Raw genomic sequence first — 27,191 nt, 5'->3', positions numbered from 1 at the left:
AATAAGTCTTGTTCTGTAGTCCAGACTAGCTTGGAACTCACAATCCTCCTGCCTTAGCCTCCCTAGCATTTAGATTAAAGGTATAGCACTCAATGCCTGGCATCATTTTTATAGCCTATTTTCCTCATATTAAAAAAAAATAAAAGCCTTGTTATTTCAATGACTTAATTAGTCAACACCATTCAGAAAAGTTGTACAAAACACAGAAAGTGATTAATACCGGCCGCTGGGAGTACCTGCTATGTGCCGGGTGTTATTCTAAGTATGCTGATTTATTCAGTTCTTTGATTTGCATGGTGATAGCTATTGTGACTATCCTGCCTTAACTGATGGGTGCTCCTGCCCCACATGCAGAGTTGGGAAGCCTCTCTTGAAGATCACCAAGCTTCTCCGCTGCCAGGAGGCTACATTCCCAAATCTATACTGGTATCACCCCCCCCCCACGATTCCCTAAAGTCAGTAAGGAAGCAGTGGGCCCCATTCTACCTGACCTCTCCATCACTCCCTGCCTCAGGCTATCACTGTCCTGAGAGAGGGAGACCAGCTCATCTCTATTTGCCTAGCACTTGACCATGTTCAAGCTCAAAGTCCTGTTTTCCCAGGAAGCCCTCTGTCCTAGGCAGACTGGGATGGCTATCCACTTCATAAAGAGGATTCCCCATGGGGAATGGCATCTTGTTTACCTTTCCCATGAATATGGAAATGGATTTAATAACTTTGTACACATACAAGGTCTTGGATTTGGGGCTCAATGGGAACACTGAAGCAGATTGTCCTTTTGGGTAGAAGTTTATTATTTATTCAGCCTATGGACAAAGAGACAGGCAGCAGGGCAGGGTCTTTGAGGAGATTTCAGGCCCTGAGGCAGAGTGGGGGACCCTTCTTATAGGCCTCAGAGGAAGAGTGGGGTGCCATATAGTCAGGTTGTCTCTTGGTTCCCTGAGCTGCAGGAAGATGGGAATAATAGGGGTACATGATTTGGGTGTATCCATTATGGGGGTAGGGAGGTGGATCACCACCATATCCCTCTGATGTCCTAGAGTCAGGCAGCCTGGTCTTTGGGAATGAAATTCACAAAACATCAAGGTGGCCATTTTATGTCTGTACTTAGTGGTGTTTGATAAATTCAGCTTTGTACAGTCGTCATCTCGTCTTAATTCCAAGAGATCAAATATTCAGCTGTATTTTCAAGTGTTCAAAGGAAACCTGTAAGACTTGTCTACTTGTCTACAGCTGGATAATTGATGTTGGGGTTGTGATCAAGTTCATGTGAGCCATCTGAAGCTCTTGGAAGAACATGAGTAGAGGGAGAAAGGGAACTCCAGGATTCATTTCCTGCTTTCATGGAAAACACTGAGTCAACATCTAGGACTTGGCAATTTTAATTTCCTAACACTAGTCCAAATAAATGAATAAGCATGATGCTGTATCTCTCCCCCAGCATTTCTCATTCCTCACCTCCAACCTATTAGTGTTCTTCCCTAAGGAACAGTCCACGTGGGTGCCTAGTCACAAGCTGGAGATGGACTAGAAAGAAGGGAAGTCAACAACACTGTTAAATGCAGCCTCAGGGGAAGGAAAAGAAATGTAAAGCAGAGGCCTTTCCCAGGCTATAGGTCAATCCAGAGAGCAGCACGTGCTAGAACACACTTCCTTTCCCAGAACCCAGGGAATCCAAGTATGCAAAATCAGAGCTTGCTGGCTTAAGAGGCATGAGCACACTGTCACATGTGCGCACGTGGAGGTCAGAGGCCACTGTTAGGTGTCTTCCTCTATTGTTTTCCATGTTTGTTTGTTCCTTTGTTCACCCCCAGCACATCTCTTGTTGAGCCTGAAAGATCACCTGACTGGTGAGCTCCAAGGAGCCTCTTGTCTGCACCTTCTCAGTGTTAGGGCTCTAGTCCGCTGTGCCTGGAATTTTACATGAGTGCTGAGGATCTGAACCCAGGTCTTCATGCTTGTCAGGACTTTATTATTGATTGAACCATCTCCCCAGCTCTGAGCAAAATGCACTTTCAAATAGGTCTTATCATCTAAGAGAAAAATTTCAAAACAGTTCTTGGACTGGACATCAGAATAACAAGCCAAACAGAGGCTCTCTGAGACAAATGGGGACATGTGGTCTCTCCCCTTGTGGAGGAGCATCTTGCTAGGCGGCTGAAAGCCATCACTCCTCAGCAACATCTAAGAGCAGGGGAGAAGAGGCAAAACATGTTGAGAAATAAACCCTTAAACAGAGAAAATCAACTAGGGCCCAGCCAAGCCAAGGATTGAAACAGCCAGGAAGATTAAAATCAGTTGATTGCAACATGTAATAGGGGAGTGAGAAGTGAAAAGCCAGAAAAGACACGAGAAAATATAAACCCAGCCAAATGAATGGATCGCAAAAACCTGGGGCCTGTCACACAAGCAGAAACATAGCATTCCAGGGAGAGCCTGGGCTAGACCAATGGAGTCCGGGGGCTGTAAAAAAGACAATACATTTCAAAGTGGAAGCAAGGTCTAAATGGATGTCAGATGACTCATGAGAGGGTCAGCAGATGACTCGGGAATGGAGCTCATGAGAAGACAAGTTAACTGAGAAGCAAAGAAGTTATACAAATAAAAACCACCTGCTGGGCTGGGGTGATGATTCAGCCAGTAAAGTGCTTGCTCTGCAAGCTCCAGGGCCTAAGTTTGCACCCTGGAAATAATGTTAAAAAAAAAAAAATGAGAGGGCTTGAATGTAATTCTAATCCCAGCACTGGGGAGGGGGAGACAAGCAGATCCCTGAGGCTTGCTGGCCAGACAGTCTAGAAAACTCTGAGACCCTGTATCAAAAAACAAGATGAACAACACCCGAGGTTGATCTCTGACCTTCTTAGGCATGTGCACATACATATGTGTGTGCTAATGCATACATGAATACACACAAGAACTGTTAGAAATGAATAGTTATGGTTTATTTTTAGCTTTAACCGTTTAGAACTCATCAAATAATTGCAAAGATGCAGGAGGTACTGGCGCCCTATCTTCCATAGGTGGCAGCTGCTATGTAGGCACTCTCCGTTCATCCCAGGGTTGTAAAGGCAGTTGGCTACAAGACTGAGCCCATGTGTCAGAAAAGGAGGAAACTGCAGGTCCCAAGATATGCAGTAGATGAGGCTGAGTGTCCTGAACCAATGGGATGGGACTTCAGGGCCAGTCGGTGCTAGACACTGGGGAGATCGTATCTCCAAAGAGCTCAGCCAGTGAGAACACAACAGGACAGAGAAAGCAGTTTGGGATATAAGAAAAATCTGTTTGGGGCCAAATCCCTGCACCAGCCACCTTTGCCCTTTCTCTGGGCCAACACCGGAGTTTACAAGGTCATAAACTACTTCCCTTTCAGCACGCTGAGTCTCCAGTACTCTTATGAAGTGAGGGTCATTCTCTCTCTCTCTCTCTCTCTCTCTCTCTCTCTCTCTCTCTCTCTCTCTTACACACACACACACACACACACACACACACACACACACACACACACACACATCGTCATCTACTGATTCAGGGTCTGGTCCAGCAGAAGGCTTCTTGTGGTTTCTCAAGTCACAGACAGAGGAACAAATGGCAAATACCACTTGGAGCAGGGCCCCCTCCTTTGGAATGGGTAAACAGCTCTCTCTCTCTCTCTCTCTCTCTCTCTCTCTCTCTCTCTCTCTCTGTGTGTGTGTGTGTGTGTGTGTGTGTGTGTGTGTGTGTGTGTGTGTATGTGCAGAACTGAGCAAGAGTAATGAGGAGTTGCTTAAAGGTTAGCAAAGGTATTCTCTAATTCCCAGTACCCTTGACTCCTAGCCCATGACTCACAACAGCCTAACTCACAGCCCCTGACTCAGAGCCCGCCTGACTCACAGCTCCCCTTGACTCACGGCCCCCAACTCACATACTCCAGACTCACAGCCCCTCTGATTCCCAGACTGTATTCTGTCTGTTTAATGGACCCTCCCTGGGCTCAGTTCTGTGTGGGCTTCAAGTAAATACCACCTGCTTCTCAGCTGCGGCTGGCGCAAATAGCATATATGGAAGGGGATCTGAATAGGTTCGTTAGGGAAAGTGGGAGGGAGGGATGAAGGACAGAATCTGCAGGGTGCATCAACAACCCTGGAGTCCTTTTGAGGGATCTCTGAATCCTCTGGGTTGGAATATTCTGCAAGAAATTTGGTCCCTTTTTTGCTCATTTGTGACTGAGCTCGCCTTCCCTCTTGCATCAGCATCTCAAATGCAGCTGTTTCCCTCTGTGGCTGAATGACCTTGTGCATATCCTTTTGGTTGTAGCTTTCCTGTCCCCGAGTGGAGGAAAATTGCAGCTCTCTCCATGGTGAACGGAGATGACAGAGAATCACTGGGAAGTCTCAGGGACTGTCTGCCATGCGGTAAGTGCTAACAGTAGATGGCGCTCCTTCTCCTTTGCCAGAACAGAAAAGAACTAGTTAAAGGACCAGTAAGAGTCCTCAATGGAACAGTATGAAGCCACTGACACTGACATTCAGTCTTTTGCCTCTAATGTCAACATAGATGCTCCTCTCAGCCTGCACCAAGTGCTTGCCTCAGGCCCCGCTTGGGGGAAATCCATGTGTTGGGATGGTTAAAATGTGAGACGCCCTTCATGGGCTCCTGTGTTAGAACACTAGCGATCTCCAGGTGGTGATACCATTTGCGGAGGTTGCGGAAACCTTTAGAGGAAGTGAGGTCCAGGGGGATGTGGGTAAGCAGAGTCTACCTCACACCCCCACTCCTGCAGCCACAGCCACTCCTCCTGCCGTACCTTCCCTTTCATGATGCACTATACTCTCTCAAACGGGGAGCTGCCTCTTTTAAACTGTTCCCATCAGGTGTCTGTCACCGTGACAACAAAAGTAGTTAGTGCTTCCGCCATTACTCAGCATGGACTGTCTGCCAGACAGTCTGCAAAGAGGGGAAAGCTACCACAGCATGTCTACTATGGAAGAAAGAGGGTGGGTGGGGGTGGTTTGGAGTGGGTGGGAGATCTTCTAAGTATAGTATCGTAAACAGCATCAGTAGAAATATCCCCCCTACTCCTTCCTCATATAGAAAGCAAAGGGAATATGGATCCAGACACCAGACTTTTGGTTAAACTCAGAGATGAGATGGAAGCTGTGTGATAGCACATGTCTATAACCTCAGCATTTGGGAGGCTGAGGCAGGGGGATTGGTATGACTTCAAGGACAATTTGGTCTGCTTATTGAGTTCTAGTCCATCCTGGGATACCGAGGGAGGCTCCATCTGAAAAACTCTGCGACAGAGTGCTTACTCAGCATATGCAAAGTGTTCAAGGCCCAACACCACAAAAATAAACAACACCAAAAGCAGCTGGATGTCCTAGATGGTGTACCAGCTTTGTCGTGCCAAAAGATGAAGGTTCTTGGCGTCATACTTCTTAGGCAGAGGCTCTAACTGAGCATGCAGAAATGAAGAGGTGGCTGCAATGTTAGTATAAGATGAAGATAAATACACGCTTAGGGACATCTAATAAAGTGTAAAGTCTAGGCAGGTTTACTTGCTTGTACCGTGACTAAGAGAGAATCAATTCCCTTCTTCGTTCCTCAGCATTCGATATGCCCAGTCACACATTTTCCTGTCTTTAGCAACTTCCTTAGGGATGGGCACTGAAGTCTTCCGTAGACCCCCGTCCTTCAGTGGGAGGCAGAGAGGGGGATATGGGAGCACAGACAAGTTACACATCACAGAAATCAGGGACCCTGAGTAGAGGCAAAGCCCCTCTCCATCCGGGGTCTACAGAGTAGAGGAAGGTGGGTTGAGCTGGGCCATTGTTGTTGTTTTAATGAGAGTGACTGGATAATACAACCTTCTCAGTGGCCAAACATCATCTTATATTTCTGGTTGTGAGCCTTGCCTTTAGCGGCTGAGCCATCTCTCCAGCCCCAAACATTATCTTTATTGAAGGGATGAGCATGTTGAGACCCAGGAAGTAAGAATGACTGGTTGCAAAGGAGGATTTGAAACTAATTCTGACCCTGAAGTGTTACATGACAGGATGTTAGCAAGTGTTGTCTCTAAACCCTATCAGAGAAGATTAATTCTTCCTTCTACGTCTTATTTGTCTTCAAACACGACCCCTGCTCTCTCACACACATCACACATCACCGATTAATTCAATGAGCAAAAGGAAACCTAGATTACCATGAGTGGGGTAATTGTGTTGTGATTTGCTGTATTAAGTGGGGCAACACTGAGATGCAATCAATGTGATTTGAATATTAATAATATGTGGACAAAACAGTTAGGAAGCTTGGGGAAATGTCCCAAGCAAGTCTGGTTTGGCATTGAAATTCTGCACTGGGAGACTTGGCTGCCTCAGAACTGTATCGGTGAAATTCCACAGGGAGGCAGCATATCCTCATAGTGACTGCAACTTTAAGGCGCTTAGAATGCTAACTTTTGTTTCTAGGGGCAGCAGAAGGGATCTCAGGCCCCAGCATCTATCCAGACCCTTCTCATTTATCATCTCAAAGTATAGCTGGATGTTGAGGGCACAGCTTTGTGTGGCCAAGACAGTGATGCCACTGTGTCCACACCGGGGACTAGCTGTATACCACATACCCAATGTTTTATGGCATTTAACCTCCCTGCAGTCCCGGAGCAGCATCTGGTGGCCTGTCTGTCATTGATTCTCACCCAAGGACAATATGGCTCAGAGTCATGTCCCATGTGACCCGGGAACCTGGATTTGCCATAATTTCTTTGGCAAAGTCTTTGGACCCTGAGGTGATGGAAGGAAAGGTTCCTCCCAGACTGGTTTTGTGAAATCCATGCTTATGGCTTAGATGCGAATTTGAAAGATCAGCAGCGAGAGGGTGGTAGTATTAGTTGGTATTTAAAAGCAGTACCAGGCACGGTGTTAAGACTTTAAGTATGTCATGCCATTTAATCTCCAATCACTGTGTGAACTGTCTCAAAGGGAGTTGTGCGCCCAGCGAAAGCAGGCATTGTGTATGTTCTTGTTTTAATCTGTAGTCTTTGCTATGCTGGTTATTTTGCTCAGCACCGTGACCAAATATCTGATGAAAGCAGTTTATAGGGGAAGAATTAACCTGCTTAGTGGTTGAGAGAACTCATGGTGGAACATGAGGTGGCTGACAAATCAGGAAGTGCCAAGAGATGGCTACTGCTGTCAAGTTGGCTTTTTCCTTTCCCCCTTTTCCTTCCATCTGGTGCCCTTCCTATGGATCAGGCATGCACATTAAGAGGAGGTTTTTGCCCTCAGGGACACATCCTCATATGCATTCCCAGAAGAGTGTCCCCTAGGTAAATCTAAACCCCATGGAGATTAACAACCATGATTAACAACTTATTTATAAACTGTGCACAGTGAAGCAAACAGGACAGAAGTCCCTCTTCCATGTCAAATCATGGCATCAGAGTTCTGGCAAAGACAACAAACACAACAAAGACGTGGAAAGATAACCTAGTTGTATGCAAACAGGGCTGCATGCTGGGTGGCCTCACTTTACACCCTACTCCAAGACCAACATTAATCCATTCACATGATAGGACCTTCTGCCAGCCTAAAAATTTCTCTTCTCTTCTCTTCTCTTCTCTTCTCTTCTCTTCTCTTCTCTTCTCTTCTCTTCTCTTCTCTCCCCTCCTCTCCCCTCCCCTCACCTCCCCTCCTCTCCTATAGATTTATTGTTTATACAGTCTTCTGTCTGCACGTATGCTTGCAGGCCAGAAGAGGGCACCAGATCTCATTACAGATGGCTGTGAGCCACCATGTGGTTGCTGGGAATTGAACTCAGGACCTCTGGAAAAGCAGCCAGTGCTCTTAACCTCTGAGCCATCTCTCCTGCCCCCCTTACATTCTTTTTTAGATGTGTTCATATATTTTATGTACAAGAATTTTTTTTCTGTATGTACGTGAGGAAAGGGAATCAGATCCCATGGCACTATAATTATAGGTAATTGTGAGCCACCATGGGGGTACTGGGAATTGAACAGAACTTCTGAAAGAATAGCAAGTATTCTTGATCACTGAGCCATCTCTCCAACCCCTATAAATTAGGAAGTTATGGTAGTAGAGTTTTAGTGACTTGCCTAAGAACACACAGTCAGCATTCACACTCAGGTTTCTGATCCTGGAGTTCACAGACATGCTCACCCCCTTCAGTGGGATCAGGGTGAGAGGAGGATTGGATGTTGCTAAAATATTTATAATTCAACATTGAATGAGCATGGGTACTAGCCAGAGCAGAGGATATCTGTAGAAGCCTGTGTATCCCAGCTACATAGTAGCCTAGTCTCAGATGAGAACACCTAACTCAGCCTAAGAGGGAAATGCTGATTGATTGATTGATTGATTGATTGACTTCATGAATGATTGATTGAATTTGCTACTGGTCTGCAGATGAACCTGGACATTTCACTTGAAGATAGAATTAAAGGACTGCGGAGATAACTGAGTCGGCAAAGTGCATACCTTGCAAGGACAAGGACCTGAGTTCAGTTCCTAGAATCTGTGTGTAAAGGCTAGAGTTGAGGCCTCTTGGGCTCTATCACCCCCCACACACACACACACACACTGCTTTGGCATGTCTGGTGGCTTTGCCTTTGTTCAGCTCATGTTTAGGTGATAATGTTGGTAAGACTTTATGGTTATAGCTTCTGACATGACTAGACAATATCTCAAAAACAAAGAAGAAACATGGCTAAGCATGATGGCACATGCTTGTAATTCCAGCCCCTGGAAGGTGGAGACCAGTACATCCTTGCAGTCCACTGGACAGTCAGCCTAATGCAATGAGTGAACCCCACATCTCGGTGAGAGACTCTGCCTTTTATTTTAAAAATAAAAAGATGGATAGGTCCTGAAGGACAATACTAAATAAAGTTGTCTTCTTGCCTCCCTTTGCATGTAGGGCATCAGCATGTACACACATGCACACCTGCAGACACACACGGTCCAACACAAACACAAACAAAATTTCCAAAAAAAAAAAAAGCCTTAGGGGAAAAAAGCAAACAGTAGGCACCTAAAGTTCTCACTAAGCCTCTAAGTACCTTGCCTATGGTCCCACCATAAAGTGATTGGTTAAGGAGTGGCTTAGTAACCTCTGTGTTGTTGTGATGTGACCCTCACAGATGCTGCTTCCCTTTGGAGAGTATATTCTTGGCTGCTGGCTTCAGCCTGTCCCCAGTGATAGGGCATGGAGGGGCAGCTCCATTCGTGGCATTGGTAGCAGCCGGTGAGGGCAGCTGTTCACATCACAGTTGACCAGAAAGTAGAGAAAAAGGCAGGAAGTGGGGGGCCAGGTGTGCCCTTCAAATACTAACTTATAGCAGCCCGTTTTAGGCTCTACCTACAAAATCCCAGCATCTCCCAAAATGGTACCCCCAGGCTGGGAAGCAAGCACTCAAAGGACAATCTTGGGGGCAATTCAAACTAAAACCCTACCAGGGAATCACATGAAGAGTTTCAGTTTCTAGAGTCTGGGCTTTTCTCCTTTCTTGGAGACATCTTTTGTGGCCGTGTTCCTAATGCTACATCTTTGCTACCTTCCGACTTAAGAGGATAATTTTTAAATCCACACATACAAGATGCCAGAAAGATGTCCATGTTCCTTGTGGGGGCCTTTGGTGATATGGGAAGTGGCATGCCAATGTTGATGCTTCTTTAAGAGATAATTTCATGATTCAGGGGAAAACATCATAGGGTCTTAAGAATGAACTGTCCCTGGGGATGTGGGGACCTCTCAACAGGATAGAGATGTTGGAAGTGTTGAGATGAATGAGCAGACATTAATAAAGCAAAGGCTGGCCTCTGTCTCTCACTCCATACCATCCTGCATGCAAACAAACAGTCAGCCCCTGGAGTACCATGGTATACCTGCAGTTTTCAGATTATCCCCTGGCTGCATGAAAAAGCTGTTTCTCCCCAAGGATGAGCCACAGGAAGTTCCTTTTTAATTATCTGGAATTATTAAGATTACATTTAGTAGTGACTAATTGTTTCCTATTTGGGCTCTCAAAAGTGCTTAATTATACTCAGAGAATAATGTGTTCTGGCTTTATAAATAAACCTGGATATTGCCTAAGTCATTTTTAAAATCCCCGAAGGGAATATGCCCTAATATGAATGAAGTCAGTGTCTACTCCATTCCCAGGATGGCTGTGTATCCTTACAGCAGTCTATAAAATGAACACTACAATGCTTACCTCTTGGGAATCATGAAGGTTGACCAACAATAACCAGCCATTGGCCAAGCTCCAAGTCCCACGTGCTTTATATGTTTCAACTTGTTTTCTTTGCTACAATTCTATTAGGTCTCACCTAAGGCAATCCACAAATGGAGAGACTAGGATGCTTCATCTTTTCGTTTGTTTGATGCTCAGTCTTGATTGCTGACTCTATGGGATTAGAATCACCATAGAAACAGGTGAGTCTTTGGAGAAGTTTCTAGAATAGGTTAACTGAGGCAGGAAGAGTCATCATAAATGTGCTCTGCACCATTCTGTAGATAAGGGGCCGCAGACTGGGAAAACAAACAAACAAAAACCAGAGGAAGCCAGCTGAGCGACAGCGCTCATCTTTCCCTCAGCTTCCTGACTCCAGATGGAATGGGACTAACTGCCACCATCACTGTCACCTCCCTACCATGATGGACTCTACCTTCAAACTGTGATCCCAAACAAACTCTTCACTGTGAGTCCAAACAAACTCTTCCTTCCTCAAGTTGCTTCTCGTTAAGTATTTAGTCACAGTGGTGAGAAAAGTAACTGATCCAGACTGAATCGCAGAGATACGAAGACTTCGCCCAGGTTTCCCAGCAAATACACACTGGGTGTGAGATTTCACCTGTCTGCCTCTGTGTGCTTCCTGCTCCAGGAAATAAGAGGTCTAAATGGCAGAGATAGTGTCATAACATCTCACAGGAGACAAAAGCAGTGACACACACACACACACACACACACACACACACACACACACACACACACACACACACACACTCCTATCACACACATGCAACCTCCACTGCCACTACACACATTTGTTTTAAAAACAAGTCATTTCAGGTGAGAGTATCGATGAAACGTGATTGACTCTGAGTTGGCATTTTTTGAAGCAGGATGGGAAATATAAAGAGAGTCATTTATTATTTCATCTGCTTTTGCTTCTGTCCATCGTGCAAAAGTTTTCAGGGATGAATGTGTTATTTCTTGCACTCCTAAAACTGGCTACACACTGTGACATAAAAGTTGCAAAGCAATCTGGCCTGAGAATCTTTTGTGTTTGATTCTGAAAGGAGGGGCTCAATGTTCATTAAATACCCACAGACACTCAGAAAAGAAAACCTGCTCTGGAGTGAATGGCTCTCCCTCCCCTGGCTTCCGTAGTTAACACTTACATAAGCTCTTTGTAGAGCTCGAACATACCTCACCCTACCTTTCACAGTTCACCCAGGACGTCGTTAAAGCAGATGGCATTACTTCTGCTTCTCAAGATGAGAAATAATCAAAACAAAGAGATGGTGACTTTTTTCCAAACTCCTGTAGGGAAAAATGGGCTGGGGGGGGGGGGCATGAATCGAGTCTCTAAAACCTGGTGTTAGGGAGATAGCTCAGAGGGTAAGAGTCCGTGTAAGCATAGAGAGCTGATTTTAATCCCTGGCACACATGTAAAAAGCCAGGTATGGCTCTTCATACCTGTGAGCCCAGTACTGGGAAGGGAGAGATGAGTAGATCCTGGAAGCCCCTGGCCAGCCAGCCTAGATTAAGTATTCAACTTCTGGCTCAGTGGGAGACCCTGTCTCAAGGCAATAAAGCCAATTGACAGATAAGAGCATTCAGTGTCTTCCTTTGGCCATTGCCTGCATCTCACAGGTATGACACACACACACACACACACACACACACACACACACACACACACACACACACTCTTGAAGTGAGGGGTGAAACACAGCAACAATCATTTCAAAAATCACATCTAGCTAAGAGTGAAGTGGCAGGCGTGTAATCCCAGAATTTGGGAGGAGAGTTTCTAAAACCTAAGCCACATAATGACCTTCCCAGAAGTCTTTGCATATACTGGGGCTCTAATGAGCCTTTGAGATTCTACTGATTGGCTGGTCTCAGTTTTTCAGGAAATGCAATTAAGATAGTTGGACATACATAAATGGAAAGGTACACACCTCTCGAGCTCTCTTTCTTCTCGTTCATTTTCCTAAACGTTTGTCATTTCTTCTAAAGACAAAAAAAAAAAAAAAAAAAAAAAAAAAAAAAGCTGACCTAGGGCTAGCAGCCAGCTCTACCCATGGAGCTATTGTAAAGTTCACATAAAGGGGCTGCCTTAACCCCCATACACATTTTTTTTTTAAGTTTTTTGAGACAGGGTTTCTATGTGTAGCCCTGGCTATCCTGGAACTCACTCTGCAGACCAGGCTGACCCCAAACGCTCACAGATCTGCCTGACTGCCTCCTGAGTGCTGGGATTAAGAACCTGGCTATACCACCATGCCAGGCCACGCCCTACCCTTCTATGAAGACAGAGCAAGATGGAATTTTCCCAAACTTTGAATTCCTTCAGCAACTATAGTTGTATCTAGTGTCTAGATTGAAGTCCCTTAGTGTTCCCCAGGGCAAGAAGCCTTTTTGTGTGAACTTTTGAAAACAGTGCCTCATGTCTTACCTCTTCTTCTTCTGTGGAATCACAATGCCCATTGTAAAGATAAAAAGTAGAAATGTCCATTTTCAAGACAAAAGTGCCTCGGGGCCTACTGGCAGATGAACAAAAAATATTGGGCCCCTGCTAGCCTCTGCTGGCCTAGCCATCACCACCCAAACTAAGAGGTTCAAGTAGACATTATTAACAGCAAAGTTTGCCTAGTAAAACACAGACTGATAAAACTCCTGTTCCTGATAAGTTTTGAAACAAATGGTGTATAAAACACAGAGATGAACATTTCTGTCAACTGCCCCACCACCTCAGTCTTTGTTGAGAAAAAGATGAATGTGAGTGGCAGATGCTGTGTAAAGTCTTAGCCAGCCAATGAGGAAAGGGAGAAGGGGCCGTCATTGGCATTATGAAAACTGTTCTCTGTTCTCTGAGTCAGTGCGCCCACCATTTTGTTTAGGTTGGCTCCCAGTTCCACAGAAATGAAAATAACTGGCCTCATTGTCATTACCTGAGTCTCTTGGATTTGTTGTTGCATACTGTGGGTCCTCCTGCCCACACCTTAAGCCTATTGATGGAAGGATGAAGACACTCACTTTCTGAGCCCCCTCGTGGTGGCCAGGCTCTGCGCTGTTGTGGGAGCCCTGCATGTGGCCTCTGTGAGGCCCTTAGCTCCACAAACCTCACTGAAGCAGGCTGTTCCTTGGCTTCAACTGAAGCAGAGGGATAGATTTGTCATTGGTGAGCTATGTAGACAGGAGAGAGAATACCATTCTCTTCCTCTTCCTTCCTCCTCCTCTTCTTCCTCCCATCTCTTCCTCCTGTACCCTTCCTCCTCCTCTTCTTCCTCTGCCTCCATCTCCTTTCTCAGTTTTCTCCTTTGTAAACAAATCTACAATATTTTCAGAAAGAATATACTTTGTTGTGTATATTTTATCTTTAACTTGCTTTGATTATTGCAGCTGAGGAAACTAAGGCAGAAAGATTTTATGGAGGATTCGAGGTGAGTCCCGTGACTTCAGAGAGCTTGTGATCCTGACATATCCAATCTTGTCCTAGCTGCAGAGTCTCTCTGGCTTTTGCTGGTGTTTGACAGGGGCTGGTGGCAAGCACTACTTTCTTCCCTCTTGTCCCCCATCTTCCACACTCAAGCAAACAATAAGCTTACCTGAGCCAGAAGCCTGTACTACAGACTCACTGCTGGTACAAATGAACAGAAACACATGTTTGTACCACTTCTGGGTCTCTGGAGTCTAGCATGGCCTTTACCCAAGCCTAGACCTTGGCATATCTCACCTGAGCCAGAATTCATACTAGTCTATTCTTTCCTTCCTCACTGTCTAAGGTATAGGAAGAAAGGTGAACTGCTAGTCTTGACTTAAAAACAACATTTCCCCCTTTTTGTCTAAATAAAGAGGGAAGGTTTAAAACTCTAACACAGTACAACTATAAACAGTAAGAACAATTATCAGGTAAGAATTACATTCACAAAGTCCAGTCTATGAATTGGCAGATTCAGAGAAAATACTCCATTATCTATCCTATGTTGATGAGACCAAATTTTGTACCTAATTCACTTTCTATCCTAACTTATATTACAAACCCAGAACTATCTTTTTAGATATCAAAACATTTTTTAGCTAAACAATTTAAGCTTTTATGACTCTCAACTTTATGCACTTTACACCTCTTTTGTGAATTTCTTTTCTGAGTTTTGTGACAAGGAAAACTGTAATTATAACTATCTAGTTTACAACCCCATCAGAGATCTAAGATGGATATAATATTGCCTAAGTAAACAGGATGTGCAGAGCAAACAACTTCCAAAACTACAGAAATGGCAGAGACATCTGGCTGCCTGGACAGTCACCTAAGATTCCTCTGTAATGTTGGGCATCCATCTTTGACATACAGGCTTAGTTTATATGATAGACTTTTCTGTGAAGCAGGAATTTTAAAGGACTGCCTACCTTGTTTTGGCAAAGTTCAGCAGTCTCCTTCTGTGTCCAATTTGGACAACATACTGTCAGCAGTCAAGACAGGGGTAGTTTCTTTCCCAGTGGCTAACTTTGCAACAATGAAAGCAAACTCCATATGGAGGTTCTTTGATGCCCATCATCCTTTTTTGAAGTTAATTGGTGCTGCCAAGAGCAGACATGTCTCACTGTCATAAACAGCCTTATGTTATTAAAACTTCTTAAATGCCTTATTGTGTAGATCTCTGAAGTGTTTGAAAACATAGCTAACACGACCACAAATTTGATTGTTAGATGACTAACTACTAACCTGTACTCCTAAATAGTTTGTAATAATAACTTCCAAGGACTAAAAATTTACATATATTATTAAATGAGCTGCATAGATATAATACCTTAAGCAAGAGTAAGAACATATATACAGTATAACAAAATAACCTTAAATTTGTATTAATATACAAAAATCCATACAAATGTATAATATAATGACTAGCAGTTGCTTTTTTAGTTTAGAAGGACATTCAGTAATCTACCCTTTTATCCTATTATTCCTGTATCCCCCATCCTTTTTTTTTCAGAACAAGATCTTAGGATCTAATCTCCTTTGATTAGTTTCCTCCCTGACCATGACCATTAACAACTTGTAACTAATCCCACTAAACAATGATGAACATCCATAATCCACAAAACAACCCAAACCACCCACCCCACCTTTTGGGAATGTGGGTGTCATGTTCTTAAAATTACTTCCTGTTGTCTTGGGGTAACCGCATCTTTGGGGGACCCTGGGAAAATTGAGATAATGATAAAGCCCCGGGAAAGCTAGTTTAGATTAAATGGCCACACTGTTTGATCTACTGTCACCTCTTCTAATATCTAGTTCAGGTCTAATATTTATCAATCTTGATGGTATGTATCAATAGTTCTTCTACTTTTGTGGAAACAAAAGCAAAACCTCTTCCCCAAGGTAACACATATCCTTATTATCATTCAGAGGTCAACACATCCTTAAAGTATACAGGCTGATTTAATTCAGCAGTTTTTTTTCTACTAGCCAATGTCTCGCTAAAGCTGTCTTTCCTTTCTCATTAGCATTTAAAATATTTAAAGTTAGAAAAGCACTATATCTGATCCACATGCACTGTGTTATGGTATTTCCCATCCTCACATGGCTTAATTTTTTAAAAATACTATTTATTCTCTCATTAAATACTTTATTATTTTTAAACTATTTATATTTTTATGAATGTCCATATCACACCACACTCTTGCAGCTCAGAAGACTAAGGACAGTACCCTGCTGTTGAGTAATGACCTGACAAGAGTCTAGCCTGCCTCTAAGGACTCACACTTAACCAATCACTAAACTACTCGGGAATGTGACCAGTTTCTTTAGGAAAATCCCAGGATGGGAGGAAAGGAGAGCTGAACATTAAAATTCACATCATTGTTGCCACTTGTGAGACCAAGTGAGAGTTCCCTCCCCACAGACCTCCCTTTGTTTATTTGGCATACAAATCAATTGGGTTGTAGTAGGCACTCTTTGGGTACAGTGCTCTTGCTCTCTCTCCTCTCTCTCTCTCTTTAAGTTTGAGGAGTCCTGAAATGTGTACAAGTTGCAGGACTCTTTTTTGTTTTGTTTTGTTTGAGACAGGGTTTCTCTGTGTAACAGCTCTTGCTATCCTGAAACTCATAGAGAATTGACTGCCTCTGCCTCCCAAGTGCTGGTATTAAAGGCATGCACCACCACCACCCAGCTGGAGGACTCCTTTTAAGAAAGATTGAGTGGGGAGAGGAATAGAGGAGAACAAGAAAAGGGACCAATCAATAGAGGGAGCTACTGTAGGTTTAAAGAGAAATCTGGCACTGGGGAATTGTACAGAGATCCACATGGATGACCCCAACTAGGAACCTAAGCAATAGTGGAGAGGCTACCTTAAATGACCTTCCCCTATAATGAGAATGATGACTACCCTAAATGCCATCCTAGAGCCTTCATCCAGTAGCTGATGGAAGCAGAAGCAGGCACCCACAGCTAAGCACTGAGCCATACTCCTGGAATCCAGTTTCAGAGAGGGAGGAGTGGCCAACAAAGGGGTCAAGACCACGCTAGGAAAACCTGGAGAAATTGATGACCTCAGAAAGTGGGAACTCATGAACCCCAGTCTGACAGCTAGGGAACCAACATAGGACCAAACCAGGCCCCCTGAACCGCCTTCATCCAGTAGCTGATGGAAGCAGAAGCAGGCACCCACAGCTAAGCACTGAGCCATACTCCTGGAATCCAGTTTCAGAGAGGGAGGAGTGGCCAACAAAGGGGTCAAGACCACGCTAGGAAAACCTGGAGAAATTGATGACCTCAGAAAGTGGGAACTCATGAACCCCAGTCTGACAGCTAGGGAACCAACATAGGACCAAACCAGGCCCCCTGAACCGCCTTCATCCAGTAGCTGATGGAAGCAGAAGCAGGCACCCACAGCTAAGCACTGAGCCATACTCCTGGAATCCAGTCATAGAGAGGGAGGAGGGATGAGCAAAGCAGTCAAGACCGTGCTGGAGAAACCCACAGAACCAGCTGACCTGACCTAGTGAGAGCACATGGACCCCCAGTCCTAAAGCTGGGGAACCAGCTTTGGACTGAACCAAACCCTCTGACTGTGGGTGCCAGTTAGGAGGACTGGGCCGGCTATGGGACTTCTAACAGTGGGACCAATATCTATCCCTAGTGCACAAATGGACTTTGGAAGCCCATTCTCTATGGAGGGAATACTATTTCAGCCCAGATATCTGGAGGAGGGCCTAGGCCCTTCCCCAAATGATGTGACAGACTTTGATGATTCCCCCATGGAAGGCCTTACTGTCCTTGGGAAGTGGGTAGGGGTGGTTTGGGGGGTTGGTAGGGGGCATGGGAGGATGGGAGGGAGAGGGAATGGGGAGATTCATATGTAAAGTAATTGTTTCTAAATTTAAAAAAAGGGCCAGGTGTTTGTGGCTCATGCCTTTAATCCCAGCACTCTGGAGGCAGATGTAGTTGGATCTCTGTGAGTTCAAGGCCAGGCTGGTCTACCGATCGAGTTCCAGGACTGCCTCCAAAACAATACAGAGAAACCTGTCTCAAAATCAAAATAAATAAATAAATAAATAAATAAATAAATAAATAAATAAATAAATATCAATTTAAAAAAAGGAAAAAAAGAAAGAAATTCAGTGTCACAAATATACTTTGAGTATGAGTACTGGGTAGGGTATCTCAGTGATTGAGACCTTCTTGTAATATGAGTTGAATTTCCTAAAAATGATGACAACAGCAAGATGTAAGTATATTCATAGCATGAGAAAGGGTCAAGTGTTCAAATCCAGTGGCTGTCTCTGGGGCATCTTGGGACCCTCTGAATGTCTCTTCTCTCAGTGTTTGCTTGGTTCTTCCCCTGTAGAAATACAGGGCTCCGTGACTCAGGTATATACTCTGATCAGTTAGCATCTGTGCTCTCTCTACTTGTTAGACAAAGTGGGTGAATTCAGAAGCTCCATGTGTCATGCAACTGAATGTTTGCCTAAACTCTGTGGTTTAGAAAACATCCCTTTGCTGGAGACAGTAAATGTTTACAAGATCAGCCACAGTAGACATGACCCACCCTCTCACTGTTCCACTGGTCTTCCATGCTTCCTCATACAGAGCAGCCTGGACTTGGAGGTGAGCTCTTAAGCAGTTTTCCGATATCCCCAGATGCCTAATGTCTAGAAGCTTGGGATTTGTGTGCTATTGCCACCTTTCTTGTAAGATCCCTGTGGAACGTTTCTTGCTGGTGAAAGTGCCAGTCTGGCTTGATCACTGCTAGCCTATGACCAATCTGTCTGGAGTAAAGGCAGAGGGTCACCTCTATGTTTTTGCCTATTATACCATACACACCTGAATTTGTTTTAACTAGAGTTATGAAAGAGTCTACTTTATGGCCTATGAGCATATATGATAGGCTCATCCCAAGGACTTTTGACTTGACATTGTAGGATAGGCATATCACTGTTCCAATGTATGAAGAAGGCTGTGGAGTCTCAAAGTAGCTGTGAATTTTAACCCTGCCATGCATCTGTACACAGGTGGCTAGGGAACCTACCTCTGATGCTGTTGTTCCAAAGCCGAACCTGGTTCTGTCTCCAAGCACAGCAAAGTGGTATGGCTGGGGTTTAGAAAAAGCAAGCTCTTGGCTCTGGGACATGCTCTACTGGTCTTCACTGTGCATTTATAGGCTAGTTGCTCTTAGATCTAACCCAAGAACCCCAAATAACAGGGCACAAGCAGGTCTTATCTCCCAGGATCAGGGGGCTAGTTGAAGGAAATAATTATCTGAATAATACACTACAAAATGTTAATGTCTATATTATCTATATACATAACAGACCCATCATTATTTTGGACCTTTGCCATCTACTGGTTGTTCAACTATAAAAATTCAATAAATGAATATAATAGGAATTCATATTGGTCAAGATTGGGAACATTAGCAGACACTGTAAAACAAAGCAAATGGAAACAAATCAAATGAGCTCAATATGCTCTTACTTTAGTTTTAACATCTTGGATAATAATCCATTTAGGGAAATACACATTTCACATACATATAGACTCATCACATCACACACACCAGGCACGATGAATGATTCTCAGATCTAAGCGTGAGTAGGGTACTGGGTGGGGCTTTCAATGAGACTCAAGACTTCCTTTTGAATTGTCACTGACATCACACTAGCAGACTAATTTTTGAATTGATCGGTTTTCGGGTGTATCTTGGAGCTAAAAAACGGAGAACAGTATCTCTTCCCTTCTCACCTTTCTAGTGTAACTTTCAAGTACAAATATAGATGGAAGTGCTGCTGTTGCTAACATGACACACTTTCACAGAGGCTAAGATTAGACTGTTTCAGGAGAGGAACTCGAAAGGCTGTGGTCCAACCCGGGAGGCCCCGCTCTGCTTTTCCATACACTAAAATAAAATCGACTAAGACAAATCCACTAAGACACCTAAGTTTGCTCATCACCTACTATGTGCTACAGATGAGTCAGGAGGGTATCATGGAGACATCCCTGCTTAATGCATTTTCAACATTTTGAAGAAGGATGACATCTATAGAGGGAATTTTACCAACCAGGCAGCTAGTGCCCCAGAACCTGGACTGGGAGAGTTATAACTCCACTTGGGGGGGGGGGGGCAGCTGACGAATTTACTAGAACTGTAGGATTAGACTCAGAGCAATCAAACCCAACACTGCAAAGCTTTATCTGGGAGCAGGGGTCCAACTCTGGCACAACTCACATTTCTTCTGCATTCTAATCTCTTCTTAAACTTTAGCTTTCTCCAATTCCCAGGTCACGTGCCCTGGGCTTGCCACCTAGAACTATGAAGCGACTATCTTCTGCTCAGAAGCCAAGATGAGCATGTGCTGCCATTTCTGAGTCTGAATTCCAACCTTAGGGCTTATTATTCAGGTTGATTTACACATCCAGCCCTGAGCTGACATGCCAAGATAATACTGTACGAGCCAAGATCACCACTAGGGGAACATTCTCTGTGACCATGCATGCCAGGCAAAGTCAGATGTGTCCAGAAAGGAGGGTTCAGAAGTCAGTTTGTCCTCTCCACAGTAGCAATATGATTTTATTATTAGTAATGTTTAAGGGCTATATAATAAAGTTAGGCAGTAGACTGTCAAATAATAAAACAATGCCATTAACCACATAGCGAGATTCTTAGGAGTAGGCAGGTTCATTCAGACATTTAAGTATTCTGAGTAGCCTTGTAATACAATCATTGTACTTTCTTCATGGTATGAGATGGCTGCTATAGATTTAAACAAGATAGTTGCTGTTGAGTTAGACAAGACTTCCTCACATTTCTTTTAGCATGGGCAAAGAACTCTATGGTGCAAGAGCAGGTCTTGATTATTCCTTGGATGCATCATGTACAAGAGTTCTTTTGTCCAGAAGCCCTCCCAATAAACCTACCCTGGGATTACTTTGATCAACTCTAGGTTGTAGGATAAGACCAGCTTCAAAGGATTCTGGAAGAGGAGGTATGTGGCTTAGGATCAGGCTTAAGAAATAGGGGGCTGAGAATTGGTGATTGAAGAGTCAGTCAAATATCCGAAGCAATGATTAGATACCAAAGAATAGCCACATAGATGCCAGTAAGATTTTCTGTAAGGAGGAAATGCTTTTTATCTTCACTATGTCACATTGCATGGCCTCTGGCCAGTTGTGTCCATAGGACTGAGAAACTGAATTTCACATTTGTATTTAAATTTAACTAATTTAAATACAAATAGGCATATATGAGAATTTGACCACCATTGGGCAGTGTAAAGCTATGTACTATCTTCTTGGCAATGTCTACCTGGAGATCAGAGATAGAACAGAGAACTGGAGCCTATGAGTGCACAGACTTCATAGGAACTAGGAACTTGAAATGGATCCAAAGGAGATTGGGCTAGCCCTAACACAGGGAACCAGAAGCCAATGATAGTGTCACAGTGCTTAATCCCATCACTTGGAATGTTGAGGCAAGCAGATCATAACTTCAAAACCAGCATGCACTGCATAGCAAGAGAGACTTCATCTGAAACATCAACTTAAAATAAAATTTAAAGACAGGAAAGAAAAGAAAATCAAAGGGGGAAAAGTAGGCAATCTTATTTAAGGGGAGCTAGTTAACTCAGGCTTGCAGTAGTAGGGTTTTTGTGGAAGAATGAGAAAAAGCTGAAAAGTAGGTACAAGTCAGGAAGCAGGAATTTTCTAAGGTCAGCTTAGACAACTGGCAACTTGAAGAGTTGAAAAGGGAGTAAACTATGAAAGCATACTCACCAGAAAAGGGATTAATCCATAATGGAGGATAAGGTAGGGAGAAGGCCAGAACCTTGGCTTTGATAGGATTGTTCATGCTGTGGCACTCATGAAACAAAGAAGCACGTGGCTCCTAGGCAGAGGAACAAGATTCCTGGTCAGTAGGCGTGGCCCAGAGACTTCTGATGCCCCGGGTGTTTCCGAAATCCCCAAATGGAGGTCTCCAGCCTGTCAAACCCTCAGTCCTAAGCACTAGCTCACAGCCCAGATCTCCTAAGTTAGCAGCCAGCCTTGCATGAACTACATAGGAATGTATGTGAAAAAGGGAGGGCCCGGGGTGAAATATCTTAGGTAAGAAATTAGAAATCAATTAGAGACAGCTGAGATAAAATGTTATTTCAAATTTTGAGAATAGTGATGCCAGAAATACAAATAGTAACCTTAGGGGCTGGAGAGATGGTTCAGCAGTTTAAGAGTACTGGCTTCTCTTCTAGAGCACCCGGGTTCAATTCCCAGTACCCACGTGGTAGCTCAAACTGTCTGTAACACCAGTTCCAGGGGAATCTGGCATGCCCACACAGACATACATGCAGGCAAAACACCAACACACAGAAAATAAAAATAAACAAATTATTAAAAAATAGCAACACGAAGTGGTTATGAGGTGACATAATGACTTGGAATTAAGTGCTAATAGGTGACCTGTTTCATCAATCCATGGCTCTGGCACACATTCTGTTACATGGTTCTCCACACACACATTTAGTATGCTTAATCATGTGATTTGCTTAGCCAATGAGACATTAATACTATGCAGGTAGAGGCTTGATAACGAGGCTTGACCTCTAGGAGTCAGGCAGTGTGCTGGGAGGAAGCTCAGCTAGACTGATTGTTGTTGAACATGGGTAAAAGAGGCAGAGTGAGTGGGGTGCCTTATATGTTATCTGCTAAGCTTGGTCAATTCAAGAATTGATAATGAGTAAGGACTCATCTTTGCTTTAAGCTAATATGCTTTGGACATTTTGCTGGCGGTGACAGGTAATAGAAACAAAATCCACAGTGGTCCTCAGTGACAGACACCTCAAGTTCAGCGATCTGAGCTTTAAATTTAACTGCAACAGCAGCATATGCCATGGGTTGATATGACTTGAGTGTGTTCCCCAAAGGTTTATGTCTTGGAAGCTTGGTGTTGCCATGGTGCATGGTGGACACCTTAAGCAGTAGGGCCTACAGGAGGGTAAATTATGTCATGGGGCTCCCCTTTGATTAATGGGTGAATGTTGAGGCTGAAGAGAGATGGCTTAGTGGTCAAGAAGAGAAAGGACAAAGACCCTCCCCTCGCAACACATGAACAGAGAAGTGGAGGGTTTAAGAGTAGGATTGCCACGAACAGAAATAATTTAAGAAATACTCTTAACTGAATTCAGTCTCTTCTTCTTTTCTGAGTCTTTCTAACTCTCTCTCCTTGATAGAAGCAATTAGCTACGTCTCGTGGAAAGAGTCATAACATGACAAGACAGAAGCCCTGGTAATTAGGAGGTTCCTCATTATCACTCATCTTTTGAACAGTACAGACTGAGAAGCAATTGCCAGTTGCAAATTGGTCAAGCTGCCAATTGTCCCAGCATTCCTGAAGCCTGTCCTTTGGATCAGGAAGAGAAGAGAACAAAGCTGCAGAGTTGTGAGGGTCCCTCTCTTGAATACACTGAACCTGGGGGCTCAAGCCAAATAAACAAGCCATCTTAAGATCTGGAGCCGAAGTTCTGCTTCGAAGTCTGAGCTCTGAGAGTTTTTAGTCACCAGTCTCCATAGAAGAGCCTAAATTTCCAAGTTACATTATTCATGTCTGTTTAATACATAAATCACTCAACATGCTATAACTGAAGCAGCAAAGGCAACTCTGTTCTTTTTGTTCTGTCTTTCACATGTGTGTGTGGTGTGAATGCATGGATAATATATGTATATTTGGATGAATGTGGGTGCACTGTGTGTGAGTGAATTAGTCAAGGGTCTCTAAATGATTGGAGAGAGAGGAAAAGAGAGGGGGGAGGAGAAAGGAGATAAAGAGGAAGAGGAGAAAAGAGATTGATGAGCCTGGCTTACTGGCTGTGGCTTGGCCAGTAGTGAGCATCTCATGATGGAAAGACCAAGAATTCAACAATTCTCCAGTCCAGGAGAAAGGATGTTTCTGCAGTTCTAACCTGAGGCTGGAGTCCTGGAGGACTACTGGAGAGTTGCTGATTGTCGGTCTGTGTTGGGATCCTGAAGAAGTAAGTTCCAATACAGGTAAAGGAATGCCTTAGGAACAGGATAGATTGACTTGTCAGTCAGAGTGAGGGCCCCTGAGATCAACCTTAGGAAATACATGAATGTATTGAAAGGACTTGGAGCTATGGAGAGAATAGAAATTCCCACCTCCATTCATCTGGAAAAGAGCCTAGTACTGGGTTAATGAATAAGGTCTTGGCTTAGGATGGTGTGGTACACCTGTAATCCCAACACTAGACTACATAGCAAGTACAAGGCCAGCCGAGGCTACATTGTGTGATCCTCGAGAAAGAGAGGAAGAAGGAAAGAGGGGGGAAGGCAAAACATTGGAGAAGAAGAGAGACATCTGCTTCTGTTGGTCCCTTGTTTCAGTAGGCACAAGCAGAGAAGATGTACTCCAGGGGTCCTAAAGTGGGGGAGTTAGCAGTTCCCTGAAACACACTACTAAGTCAGGATCGATTAAATATCAACTGATGCATCCTGCAATGAGCCAGATCTACGGCCTCTGAGAGCATCAACTTTATCATCTATTTCTTGATTTCTCTGCTTATAATGCATTCCATTAGCCTGAGGTCTTGAGAGTCTTGTTAAACATTATGGCCTTGCCTGCTTTCATTTTGAGTTAACTGGGTCGTCTGACTATACTTAAAGTGAGTGATTTGAAGAGAAGCAGTAGTGAACTGACATCTGTCCCTAATGGTTCCTGGGTCACATGTCAGATAGACCACATATTTTTTATTACATATTCTTCCTCCAAGATCTCACAAAACAACAACACAGGGTGAGTAAGTATGTGATTAATCAGAAAAGCAGATGTGGTTGGCACCCCACTAGTATCTTTAGGATTTACTGTGCCACTGAATAACCATAGCAGGCATACAAGAAAATGAGGGGAATCAAAACCTAATTTGTGCAAAACGAAGAAAAGGAGAGAAAACAAATAGCAAACACACCAAAAAAAATCTCCAAATTAAAGAGCGAAACTACTCAGAATGAAGGAAGCATTGTGTCCAGAGGCTAAAATAAGACCCACATCAGAGTTAATGTAGCTGGGTGCCACATTGATTTCTCCTAGGACTAAGATACTTAATTTCATTTTTAACAGAGTCAGATTGATAGCTGATGACCCAAAGGTGACACTACACCTTTGTATGTTACACTCTACTCTTTTGTAGAGATCAAGAATCAAATGCTGTCCAATATGGAACCAGGGCATGAAGGTCCTGCCTATATCCCATGAATGCCTTTCCCTTCTGAGAGTTACCATGCAGTGGGCTAATGTTTCTGTTGTATCCATAATTCAACTTTGTCCTGATTCCCCCCTCACACCTTTAAAAAAACTGTTACAAGTGTTTATGTTAGGAGGTGCACTCTTGAGTGGGTGTTGCGTGGCTAAGACTATGGCTGGAGGCCAAAGTGGAAAAGACAGTGGAAAGAGCCAAAGCTGTGGTCATGTCTCACTCACAGAAAGCTGGTCTACAATTTGTCTGTGGGTGACATCCATGGACACATGAAGACTCACACTGAAAGTCATGGACAGGTAGGTGCCACTGATGTTGGGTACAATGCCACAAATCTGGAGAACCTCACAGCTGAGGTGCTAGAGTTGGCAGGTAATGTTTCCAAGGATCTCAAAGTAAAGCACATCACTCCACATCACTTGCAGCTTGAAATCTTAGGTGATGAAAAGTTTGGTTAACTTATCAAGGCTACCAGGACCTGGGCACTGTGATCCTGTACATCCACAAATTTCTGATTGGAAAGAAGGGATGGTGGAAAACTGTTTAGGAAGTGATTCAACCAACCTGCTCTCCCTCACTGTCTGTAACTGGGACAAAGGACACCAGTGAGATGTGTGGATTTTTTGGGGGGTGGGGTGTGTGGGTACAGGGTTTCTCTGTGTAGCCCTGGCTGTCCTGGAACTAGCTCTGGAGACCAGGCTGGCCTTGAACTCACAGAGCTCTGCCTGCCTCTGCCTCCCAATTGCTGGAATTAAAGGTGTGCACTGCCACCACCTGGTGATGTGTGGGATTTTAAAGAACAGTTCAATGGAAAAACACAATTTCTGTAGACAAGATACAAGAAACATATGTATGTTTTTAGAGTCATGACGTTTTTACATAAGTCCCTTTCCCTGTGATGACAGGCATGTGTTGATTGGCCAGGTTTCTTCCTTCTGTTTTATACAGAAATAGAATTAATGAAACATTTTTTTTTACAAAATTAAAATAAAAAATTCCCTCCTTGAAAGGAAACGCAGGAAGAGAGGAAAAGAAGAGAAGGTGGGGACAGAACTAGGAGGAGAACATGAAGTTTGGAAATGAGGAGAAGTTGGAGAAATGGGGAAGGGGTTTGATTCTATCTAAATATATTGTGCCCAAGGATGAAATTACCAAGGGGTGAGTGAACAAGAAAGAGCTGTGTCCAATAAACTTCTTGTAGTGTTATACAGTTGTCTATGTCTGCCTCAGAATCCAGGTTAAGACCTTACTGCAGTGTGCAGTGTGGGAAGGTGCAGTGTGGGAAGCTCCAAGTATCAAGCAACAAGAAAAGGGTCCTAAAAGCTTTAATAAAGAAAAAAATCAAAGAACAGGAAAGAAAATAACACTAGATTTCTCAACACCAACTTTAGAATCTAGAAAAATAAATTATAAACAATGAGGAGGGGGGCTGGAGAGATGGCTCAGAGATTAAGAGCACTGACTGCTCTTCCAGAGGTCCTGAGTTCAATTCCCAGCAACCACATGGTGGCTCACAACCATCTATAATAAGATCTGGTGCCCTCTTCCAGCCTGCAGGAATACATGCAGGCAGAACATTGTATACATAATAAATAAAATCTTAAAAAATAATGAGGAGAAAGTATTTCCTTCTTAGATTTACATTTAATCCTAGATGATAGAGTTCTCCATAGAAATATCCAGCTTCCGTGTGTGATCTCAGTCTGGAATGTCCCTAAGGCCCTGTTATTTCTGGGACACAGCAGAGGATTTAGAAGTAGTACTTGAGGAATCTTTAGGCCATTGGGACCATGTATGTGAATCTTTAGGGGACAGCATCTAATGGGGCAGTTTTAGACCATTGGGACCATATATATGAAAAACATAACAACCCCCCAACCTTTCTTCTCTTTTTCACTTGTTTCTTGGTCCTAAAGTGAGTGGCTTTGCTCTACCACATGCTGCCTAAGGCAATGTTTGCCTTGCCACAGGCCCGGAAGTAATGGGACCAAGTAGTCATGGACCAAACTCTCCAAAGCAGTGAGCTGAAATATAGCCTTTGTCTTTATGAATTTATTATTTCAGGCTTTTATTACAGTGGTAGGAAGCTGACACACTACTTCAATAAGTGGAAAGATGGACCAAAAGCATTTTTCTCATAGGCTAGTGCTCAGTGAGTCCATGCCTCCTTTAGTCTATCTTTAGAAGCAACTGGAAGAAAGTG

General features: G+C 43.7%; 1 long non-coding RNA gene and 1 pseudogene across 2 annotated transcripts; both read left to right on the top strand.

The window, feature by feature from the left end:
* Positions 1–3,833: 3,833 nt before the first annotated feature.
* On the top strand, positions 3,834–23,372 carry LOC107978725. 2 transcript variants are annotated; one of them, XR_003487585.2, is made up of 3 exons: positions 3,834–4,057; positions 4,294–4,391; positions 22,952–23,372. It is a non-coding gene; the product is annotated as an uncharacterized LOC107978725 (long non-coding RNA). The 2 variants fall into 2 exon arrangements; XR_003487586.2 differs by lacking the exon at positions 22,952–23,372 and adding an exon at positions 8,736–8,851.
* A 1,658-nt stretch (positions 23,373–25,030) lies between these two features.
* On the top strand, positions 25,031–25,535 carry LOC118239292 (annotated as a pseudogene).
* Positions 25,536–27,191: the final 1,656 nt, after the last annotated feature.

This window comes from Cricetulus griseus, chromosome 8 (assembly GCF_003668045.3).
Source record: "Cricetulus griseus strain 17A/GY chromosome 8, alternate assembly CriGri-PICRH-1.0, whole genome shotgun sequence".
Taxonomy (NCBI): domain Eukaryota; kingdom Metazoa; phylum Chordata; class Mammalia; order Rodentia; family Cricetidae; genus Cricetulus; species Cricetulus griseus.
The sequence above is the reverse complement of the archived record's forward strand: the minus strand, read 5'-3'. Positions and strand labels throughout refer to the sequence as shown.